Below are 10,806 nucleotides of genomic sequence, written 5' to 3'. Positions count from 1 at the left end.
AATCATGCATAAAACTCACAATCCTCTAAATAAACAGAAGGTGGAACTCAACAGAATGAGTCAAAACACTGAGACTGATTGGTAGATACGGGCCCATGTATTCCTAGAAGACTTGAAACATTTCAAACTTGTGAATTTTTTCTTGATGGACTTAGTCTTATACCCAAACCTTTATTTTTACCTAAAGTATAGATTTTAATTTTAAAGCACGTATCTGACAATCTAAACCATTCAGTCAGAGAGGCTGTGACTTCACCATGACACTCATGGAAATAGGATGAATGGGAAGGCGTCATGAATTTATGACCTGTGCTCCCTGATTTCAGTTCTTTATCATCCAAAACTATAAAATATCCTGTGACAAACTACATAAAAAGGAGTTGGCAGAGCAAGGACAAAATATCAACAGAGGTCCCAATAATCTCTTGCTAATATTTGTTCACATGCTAATATTTGTTCATATGCCCACGGGAAATCAAAGGGCCTGTTTATACAGGTACAGCAAAGGCTTGCAAAAGTGCATATTAAAAACAAGATGAGACATTAATAATGCTAAATGGAAGCTAAAAAGCAATGATGTTTTTTCCAGAAGATCTACCGGTAGCATGAGTGAAAATACAAATCTGAGTATTGGTCTGCTAGGATTTGTTTATCTCTGGCTGTGCTCTCTTATAATCTTTGTGGTATAAACTGACATACATAGAGCATGGATGGAAGGATGTTTTGTTTTTAAAACTTCATTTCTTGTCTAAGTCATTGCACATGCTTCCTCTTGATATCATTTGTAAACAGAATTCTTCAGCCAACATTTTATTAAGTTTTCAGTCCTGCAAACACTCAAGGGGTTAATAAGATGCCAGAACTCAAGCCTAACTATAAATATTTCCAGGATTGGGGTCTACGTGTCTGCTCAAGTTCTCTTTGTTAACATTATATGTTTGAGCTGTGTGTTACATCACTGTAACAAGGGTTCCTCATGTGGGCAAAGAGTATTAATAGTCTTAATATGGAGTCGTGCAAACAAGGCTGTGTGCCAGAGGAGGGGCTCACATGGGCTGCTCCAGATTGGCTGGGGAGATAGCAAGTGTGACTGTGCAGTGAACTATGACAGTAATTTAAAATCTTCCAAAAACTGGAGGGAGTAGCTCACACTGCCCCAGAGCTTGAATTCTTTCTGCTAATGACTATTGGTCTGATGCAGCCTGATGTTCTGGGGTCACTCTGCTCATTATTTTACTGGTGTAACCATTTCTATAGCCTTAAAATTTATTGTTATGATCACCATTTCCAAAAATCCTTTGGAAGCTCTTAAGATGAATTAATCCCCTCTTTTTTTGGCTGTTTTTCTTTTATTGGGGGGTTGGTTGTTCGCTTGCTTGCTTGTTTTTTGCAATATTTACTCCTCCAAGTGCTGGTGTACGTAGGCATCTACTTTTTCAGAAGTGAAGATACCAATTGCAGTACTCATTAGGTGGAAGAGAAAGCAGAAAGTGCATTCACACAGAGGATAGCAGAGGGCAGTCAGAGGCCTCCTTATAGAGGAGCAGAGAAAGTATCAGGTATTACATTTTTGCAGGACTTGGGAAATCTTACACTGTAAACAGGCAAATGAGAAAAGCTGAGGATATTAGTTTCTGTGAGAGCAGAAAACATCATGTCATTTCAGCGGTCTTTCCCATTTCTTCCGTTGTTTCCACTGGTGCCGCTGGTTAGAAGGGGATTCATTAGAAGGAAAAGGCAAGTAGAAGGAGAGAATCTGATAAAGACTGTGAAGCTGGACAAAGAGACAGTGAGTTAGAAAGTGAAAAGTACAGGATATCCTTATGCATTGCCTTTCTGCACCATTTTTAATGTGTACATGTGTTGGCAGCGGTGGGCTGCAGGGCTGCAGCATGAGGCAAGGCCAGGACTGCCCCATGAGGTGGCTTTTGCTGGACTTAAGCTCAGGTGATTTGCTTCCCATCTTAAAAGGAGACTGTAGAAGAGCTAAGCCTCCCACAAGTTACAAAGGCATCCTATTTTGGTATACAATGAATATTAAAGAAAGACAGATAGAATTGTACTTAAAACCATGACTTTGCATTATAATCTCTTGCAGCATTTCTGAAATATTTGCTTAGGTCAAGGAATAAATTGATAAATGAGTGGATTAAAGTAACAAAATAAAGATGCTGATGCAAATCCCCAAATTTGCCGTTAAGTAAAGCTGCCTTTTAAGGTTCTCTCTCTTCAGGTGCATATTGCTGAGATTTTTACTCCCTCACATGTTATTTCCATCAGGTCTAAATAAAAGAGATGCAAGAGTATTTCACGCTTGACTGTCTAGCACCTCTCCACTTGTGATACAAGCCTAGTTTGGCAGCACAATGGAAGCTAACAGCTGATCTACATTACAATTGCTCGCAGCTAGTGCTGAGATTAGTAAAAATACTGAAGAACCGAGGGACTAACAACTCTTTGGCATTATAAAAGTAGCACTGACACATATGTCAAAATCCCTCCCTTCAGGAGAGTAAAGCTCACAAGCCTTAATATGCAACTGTTGCAAGCAGAAATGCATAACTGTTGCTTTTTGACCAAAGTTTCACTCTGGTTTTTGAGTAATGAAGGCACTCCTCCATTTATTTCTCAAATAGTTGCTGTGGCAGGTTCATCTGAAGCCTCAGATTTCACAAAATCTCAGAATGGTTGAGGTTGGAAGGGTCCTCTGGAGGTCAGCTGGTTCAACCCTCTGCTCAACCAGCGATAACAGACAGCAGGCTGCACCTAAAGAGCACATTTGAATATCTTCAAAGAAGGAAACTCCACAACTTCTCAGAGCAACCTGTTACACTGCTCAGCCACCTCCACTGTAAAAAAATGTTTTCTGATGTTCAGACAAAACCTCTTGTGCCCATTGCCTCTTGTCTTGTCACTACTGACAAGAGCCTGATTCAGTTCTCTTTGCACCTTCCCTTCATGTATTTATAAACATTGCATTGTCTATAAATATAGACATTGTATTGTCTATAGACATAGATCCCCCCTAAGCTTTCTTTTCTAGAGACTGAGCAATCCCAGCTCTCTCAGTCTTTCCTCGTAGAAGACATGCTCCAGTCCCTTCAGCATCTTAGTGGTGGCCTTTGGATGCACTCTCTCCACATGTCCATATCTCTCTTATATTGGAGAGCGCAGAACTACACACAGTACTCCCAGTGTTGACCTCATCAGTGCTGAACAGATCAAAAGGATCACCTCCTTCAACATTCTGGCAATAGTTTTGCCTAAATCAGCCCACGATAACATTAGTTTTCTTTGCTGCAAGGGGACATTACTGGCTCAAGTTCACCCTAATGTCCACCAGGACCCCCCAGGTCCTTTTTAGCATGTTGCTTTCCAGCTGAGTAGCTCCCAGCATATGTTGGTGCCTGAGGCTGTTCTTCCCCTGGTGCAGGACTTCACGCTTCTTGTTTATCCCCATGAGATTCCTATCAATGCATTTTTCCAGCCTGTACAGGTCCCTCTGCATGGAATTATAATCCTGTGGTGTATCAGCCCATCCTCCCAGCTTTGTGTTCAAAGAGCCCCAACAGTAAGCTGAGGAGTCTATAAAGTTGTTTTCTGTGTGTGAGGTAAGCTTCATGGAAGTCAGTGGCTGTTCAGTTAATATAGGCTCTTACTTTAAATCAAAGCAGGATTCAAGATGAAAAGAAATGCCAACAATGACCCAGTACATAATAGTAGGTACTCAAATACTTGTTACAAAATTTAGGAGTGCTCCTAACATCCACCTCTGTGCCAAAACAGACAGAAAGAGTAGCATCTTCTGGCATCACACAGTCTATGGATGCTCTGTTTTGAGCAGGAAGGTGAAGGCAAAGGATGCAAGGTTAGTTCTGTACTTTCTGACTACCACTCAGTAAATTCAAGGATCATGTTCACAGTATGAAATTACCACAAAGGTGGCTCATGTATCTAAAATGACTGAAATTATTCTACTAAGTGGTAGACATTGCTATGGCACAAGTTGGGCATTATTTAGTACCAGGAAAGGTGGCAGAGTAGTCTAAGATATTTGTATATTAAAATGCAAGATATCTAACGCTTACAAAGGATAACAGTTATTCTCAAGACTGATGTCTGGGGAACTCCTCATTACAGTAAGTGCAGAAAAATATTTCACAAAGTGAAAGGCAAGACCCGTGTCTAAAGAAAAAGAGGGATAACACTGCAATCTAATGTTTTGAACACTACAACAACGATTGTAATTACCCCTATCATAGGCATTGGAGAACCTGGTAATGAATACAAGTCTACTTTAAGATGTGTTTTTAGGCAATCTCAAGCACAGTGTTCGGCTGTACCAACAAGTAGACAATACACTGACCCTGCATATATGAGTTTACAGCCAGCTAGAAATGGTCTAATTTTTTCCCTAGATAGCAAAGTTATTCAAGAGGGAAAACAACTGTGCCAGACAAAAAGAAAGATTTCACAAGTGCCACAATAAAATCTATTTATCAAGCATCAGACTTCAGACATACACAGAAAAGGTGAGGCTCTTTGGAAAGGGAGAGGAACGAAGAGAGAGACCCTCTGAGAACAACCAATACAAAGAGGAGCACCAAAAACTGCAGTTCAAGGGTACCAGACCCATCCCTGCAAATCAAAAGGAAAGCCCATCTAATCCTGCTTTTAGCAAGACATGGATTAAATAAGTCTAAACATGTATATAAATTATTTGGGGAGTGGAGAGTAGTTAAGCATTTTCCTTAATGTTTTTTGCCCTTTGTTAAATACCCTTACTGCCAACTCTTGATTATCCAGCATAACAGGGAGGAAAGGTATGGTAGGAAGGGCTGAAAAAAGTATGGGTAAAGTGAAGTATGTAAATGAGGCTACTAAAATCATAGAGGGAGAATGTGAGGAAGAAAAGGAAGGTTAGTAAAATAGACCTCCATATTAATAAGTCCTCATGCAAGTCAAGCTATGTACAATATTATGTGTGTGTGGTAGTTTAGGTCTTTTCTTCCCTCCAGAGTGAGCCGCCCATTCCTACCACTTTCTGTGATACATTATCACACCTTCTGCTAAGCCAACACAACTGTTTGTGAGGCTGTGTCAGCATTAGGGTGAGGAAACTGCCCTGCTTGAAATTTGACTCCAAAGAAAATGTTTCTTGTATGTGTCCAAATTTCCTGATACATTTTATAAGGATTATGGGCATTATACAGGCTTCTTTGGTCACAGAGAAAGACCAGCACATGTCTAGGACAGCAGTAAGGAGGGCACTGTCTAGCAAGATAGAAATTCCCTGGAATCACCGTCACATACACTCATCTGCTAAGAGACAACAATTGTCTCCTACACCACACAAATGCCTGGAAGGTAATATATATATATATATTAATGGGCATAGTGATGACTTTTCATTATGAGAATGTTTGTGGAAACTGCAACACTTCTTGCAGCATTTGTGAAACCCTCTGTCCAAAGTACACTGAGAAAGCGTAATATCTGTTGAAATAGCAGTGTGATAAAAATATCAAAATGTCAGTGGAACTCAGGGTATGCGCGAATGTGCTCCATTCTCTTTGCCAGTTGCTGAGGGACTTTGCAGCCAACGTTATGGTTATATTTAACTTCTGAAACACTTTTGCAGACATAGTATAATTCAACGTTTTGTTTCGCCTAAATCCTTTTTATTTGATCCCTTCTTTTCAGAGAGATTTTTGTATACTTGACACTAGCAGTTGTTTTGACCATGAAAATTTGGATTTAGGTCAGCTGTTCATAAGCCATTTAGATGGTGACATAAATTCCTCAGTAGGAATACTTCTACCACCAGAAACTGAGATACAGCATCAGACCTCAACAGTCCTTAGAACAACTTGTCTGTGATATGGTCACGTCTGAATCCACATGCTTATACAAACCTCCCTCTTCAGACTTACTGTGCTTTGGTAAGAGATTTTTTGCAAAGGTATGTGGCTGATAATAGCTGGGCAAAGAGGGTAACATAAAAGTAGATACTAGGCCATCCCCTAGATGCTGATCTAGCTAGAAAACTAGTGTTTAATGTACACACAGCTTTGCCTCCACTAGTCTTAGAACGTATTACTTTAAGTGCATTAGCTCACAGGCCCAAACAAGCACATCAGTCAACAAACAGCCAGAAGCTGCTAATGGTCTTTGATGTCTTGGACCAGATAGGGATTCAACAACAGACAGTTTTATACACAGTTATGAATACAGGCAGCTGTTGGTCAAGACACAGGCTCACTTTTCCCCACCAAGACAATTCAGCTCAAGTGTGTCAGCCAGCATACACCACTGGTGATGCACCACCATGCTCCTCTGGTCACATTCAGCTACAGAAGGAAAGATGCTCTCCATTAGTCCCAGCATGACTCGTATTACAGAACCATAGAATCATTTAAGTTGGAAGGGATCTTTAAAGGTAATCTGCTCTAACCCCCCTGCAGTGAATAGGAATACCTACAGCTAGATCAGGTTGCTCAGAGCCCCGTCCAGCCTCACCTTCAAAGTCCGCAGGGACTGGGCATCCACCACCCCTCTGGGCAACCTGTTTCAGTGTTACACTACCTTTACTGTAGAAACTTTTTCCTTATATCCAACCCAAATCTCCCCTATTTTAGTTTGAAACAATTTCCCCTTGTCCTGTCACAACAGACGCTTCTAAAGAGCCTGTCCCTTTCTTTCCTGTAGTCCTGCTTTCGACACTGAAAGGCCACTCTCAGGTCTCCCCAGAACCTTCCTTTCTCCAGGCTAAACAGCTCCAACTTTCTCAGTGTCACCTCGCAGAAGAGGTGTTCCATCCTTCAGTTATTTCCCTCACCCTTCTGGCCACCTCTCTTCTGATGCAGCCCAGGATACAGCTGGCCCTCCTGTTGTCTCACATCCAGCTTTTAATCCACCAGGACCTCTAGTCCTTCACGCTTCATGGCTGCTCCCAATGAGTTCTTCTCCCAGTCTGTACACGTCTGGGATTGCCCAGACCCAAGTGCAACACCTTACACTTGGCCTCGTTTAATCTCATTAAGTTCATCTGGGCCCACTTTTTAAGTCCAGGTCTCAACAGCTCCATGTCTTTCATTATCTTCATCAGACCTGACCTACTAGTAGTGTCAGAAGAAAGCTATGACTCAAGGCCATAACACAAGGGGGACACTGAGAGCCATGGGTATTACAGTTGCCCATCATTAAGGGAACATTACAACCCATGACTGCAGTTCTTGTACACTATAGCTGACATCTGTCCTCCTTGATTTTAATTTCCTTCCACACTTGCCCTACAACAAAATGGCTACAAACTTTTGGACAAAACTCAATGTATTTTCCATCATGCTTATTTCAGGAACAGTTAAACAAATAAACCAGTTGTAGCATCTTGTATGAAGAAGCCACAAAAAAACACCAACTGAAAGCGGCTTTGGCAACTGATACTATAGGCTTTAGGAGAGTTATAAGGGGATCTGGATTACATATGCTTTTACCTGTGCCTAGTAAAAAAAAATATTAAGAGAGAGAAATTACGCCATCATTTATAATGCCTGTAACTGTATTAAAATCATTGGAGTGCGTTACGTTAAATCAATGCAAAATGCCTACAGAAATTATCTGTGAATTAATATCTTTTTTGCATAAAATAAGTGGATTCTTATTTCTACAAATACTGTTGCGTTGAAACTAAATCAACCTTCTTGGATGCCCATATCTTTATAAATCCTGAATACAGATGTCTGGTGCATTACATTTGCTGAATAATAAAAGGTTTGACTCATGCAGCCAGAGGTACAGTGAATTCCTACTGAATTCAATTTTGATGAAAGTTTACCAATGGAAAGCATAAAGAACTGGTAGCACTTCATTTTGACTGCGTACTGGTCTATTTAAGCTATTTAGGAGTAAAATTTGGCTGGGCCCAAAATTTGTTGATTTCTATTTGTTTGTTTGTTTGTTGGTTTTTTTAAGCAACTTTGATTATTAGCTTATGTAAAAGGAGAAACTATGGGGAAACTGTTAACCACACTGAATCATGATTCTTCCACCTCCAAAAAAAAAAGTTCCAGATAGTTATCAAAGTGATGATGGACATGGTTTTGCTTTATCCCATTACTGCTAATTATCAAAAGCCAGAGTTTTTCTCTTATCCCAGTTTAACATCCTGTTATCCTGCTTGATAAAAATCAAGCGTTAATGACATCAAAATCAATAATAAATGGAAAAGAGCAATAAGCTGCGCAATCATGTATATCACAAAGACATCAGAGTGGACCAGGATCCATAAGTAATCTTGTTCAGTATCATCAGCCATCCTGAATGACAATGGATCCCCTTCCTCTTCATGAACTCAAACCTCTCAGACTGCTCAAAAACTAGTAAGCAAATAGAATTGTTGATTATGAGTGAGACTTTCCGTAGGGAGAAAAGTTCTGCAAAATTAGATATAAATTAAAAAAGAAAATTGGCTTTAAGGTTGTTGGAAGTGTGCTTTTGAGTATTTCTTAACAGCATCATCGTCCACCCTCTAGTCAGTGGGCCTAACGCGCCATCTGCTGTTTCAATGGATTTTGAAAGACGCTCTCCTGCAGCATTTAAACAAGTAGGCTGAAATCTTGTTGCATTTGTTGTTGCTGTGTTTTTTTTAAATTCTGGAAGCCACAGCTTACACAAAGACTGGAAAAGAAACTAAAACTTCGCCATTGTTAATACTGCTCAGATACTGAAAACAACTGGGGCTAATCCATATGTAAAAACACTGTTCTTCCTCTACAGACTATAATAGAATGATCTATGAGCTCCATCTGGCGACTTCCTTCTCAGTAACAGTTCTTGTGTTTTTCCCGAGAAACACTAGAAATGGACTAAAAGACAACATCCCACTGAGTGAAATTAAGCAAGAGTTCAGTACGTGTAGCTTTCTAAAACACTCTTATATGTATGTTACATGGATTTTCATTTATACAAAATGTGTGGTTGATGTGCATCAGATATAGACAGCAAATAGACATACACGTTTTCCAGTCTTAAATATACAGCTAGACCTTAGAATCATTTGCAGAAATAAACACTATACGCATAGTGTGCAGCAGCATTACACGCTTGTCAGGAGCCAAACTTTTCACTTCTAATTGTAATTATTCCCTTGATTTGTGCCCAGTGCACACACATCACTGATGTTCCTGTCTGTGTATTGCCAGCAGCAATATTTAGAAAATAAGGCAATTGTTGAGTGGGTGCCACTGAACTAAACTACTTTGTTGGACACTATATAAAAAAAACTCTTAACCAACTGTCCTAATCACCAAAGCAATGAAAACAGCACAAAAACGTAAAGGCAATTCCACCAGAGCAGAGCTGGAAACAGAGAGATGAACCACAAAACGCTGTTCAAGAAAAATCCGTTATAGGCGGCTGCCACCTGGTGGAACACAGGGAAGACCTTACTCACACAAAAACTGTTTTTAAGGTGGTCAGCAGAGTTTAAATCTCTGATTTAAAATCAAAAAGGAACTGCCAAACATTGCGACAAACCTGCATGTGGCTTCAAGGACATCCTTGATGGTCACTGAGGCTCCAGTCCCTCTTGATCCATACATTCTATCAACACTGACCAAGATATTTCCGTATTTTTAATTAATATTTTTGCAAGTGCAACTATTTTGAATCTTTACGATCAAAAATAAATTACCAAAACCGCTAGGTATGGGTCAGATGCAGGGGAAAACTAACAGCATAAATGGACCGCGCCTTTGCTGTGCTTCATATCCTGGAAAAGCAGAGTTGAGTACACATCACCAGAACTCAAAAATAAGGGCAGAGATGGGCACACAGCTCCAACTCTCGAGTTGCAAGGCTCTGCTAAAGAAGTAAGGACTTGGGCTGCTACATGCTAGGTAAAGTTCCCCCTTTGATTTTGCTCATCACCGTGTGGGACGATAGCACTTTTTATGGAATAAGAAACTGGAAACTCCAGTTCATCCGTTTACAGTACTGTGGAAGATAAATGTATTGTTTGACCTTGACAGGTAATCAGCCTGTCCCATTGTCATCGGCACATGTTTCCGAGTTTACACTACGTTGTTTAAATGAGGATGAAAATCCTCTGGTTTAGGTTCAAAAACTCTTGCTCTGTCACACAGACGTTACCCTCAGGATGATGCATGCTGCTCTGCCTCCAGCCTGTGAGCTTTGCTTTGGCATAAAGCACAGCATTAATGCATGCTGCTCTGCCTCCAGCCTGTGAGCTTTGCCTTGACATAAAGCACGGCACTGCCTGGCACTGAATGATCCGTCACCGATAGGTACAGCACTTCTGTTTCTGTTACCACGTTTGCTCACCACTTCTTTGCCCTGATCCTCAGTAAGGCCTCAGAGAGGAGAAAGGCGCATTGCTGATGAGGCTGCATGCTACAATGTGGATTAGCTGTACCGCTGGGGCAGCCTCGGGGAACAACCCTGCCTGCATCTACGTAGATGCCTCTATTTAAGTGATTTATAAGGAACCATTTCCCAGAACTACAGGTGCACGGCTGACTGTAGCCATTAAGGCTGCGCACGGACAAGGATTCATTCAAGAGGAAAAAGAAATAAAAACTGAGGGGGAAAAACGAAAAGGAAAATCACAACCAAGAGGCAACGGGACCCCGAGCCCAGCCGGGGGAGCACGGAGCGGCGGGCGGGGGCTGGATGCGTCCCCCTGCCCGGCAGCCCGGCTCGAGCTCGGGCTCTGGCTCGGACCCCGGCCCTGCCCGCCGCACCGCACCGCGCCCCGTCCCGCCCCGTCGAGGGCGGTGGGGGAGC

Source organism: Numida meleagris, chromosome 1 (genome assembly GCF_002078875.1).
Source record: "Numida meleagris isolate 19003 breed g44 Domestic line chromosome 1, NumMel1.0, whole genome shotgun sequence".
Lineage (NCBI taxonomy): Eukaryota > Metazoa > Chordata > Aves > Galliformes > Numididae > Numida > Numida meleagris.
This window is presented reverse-complemented; position numbering follows the sequence as displayed.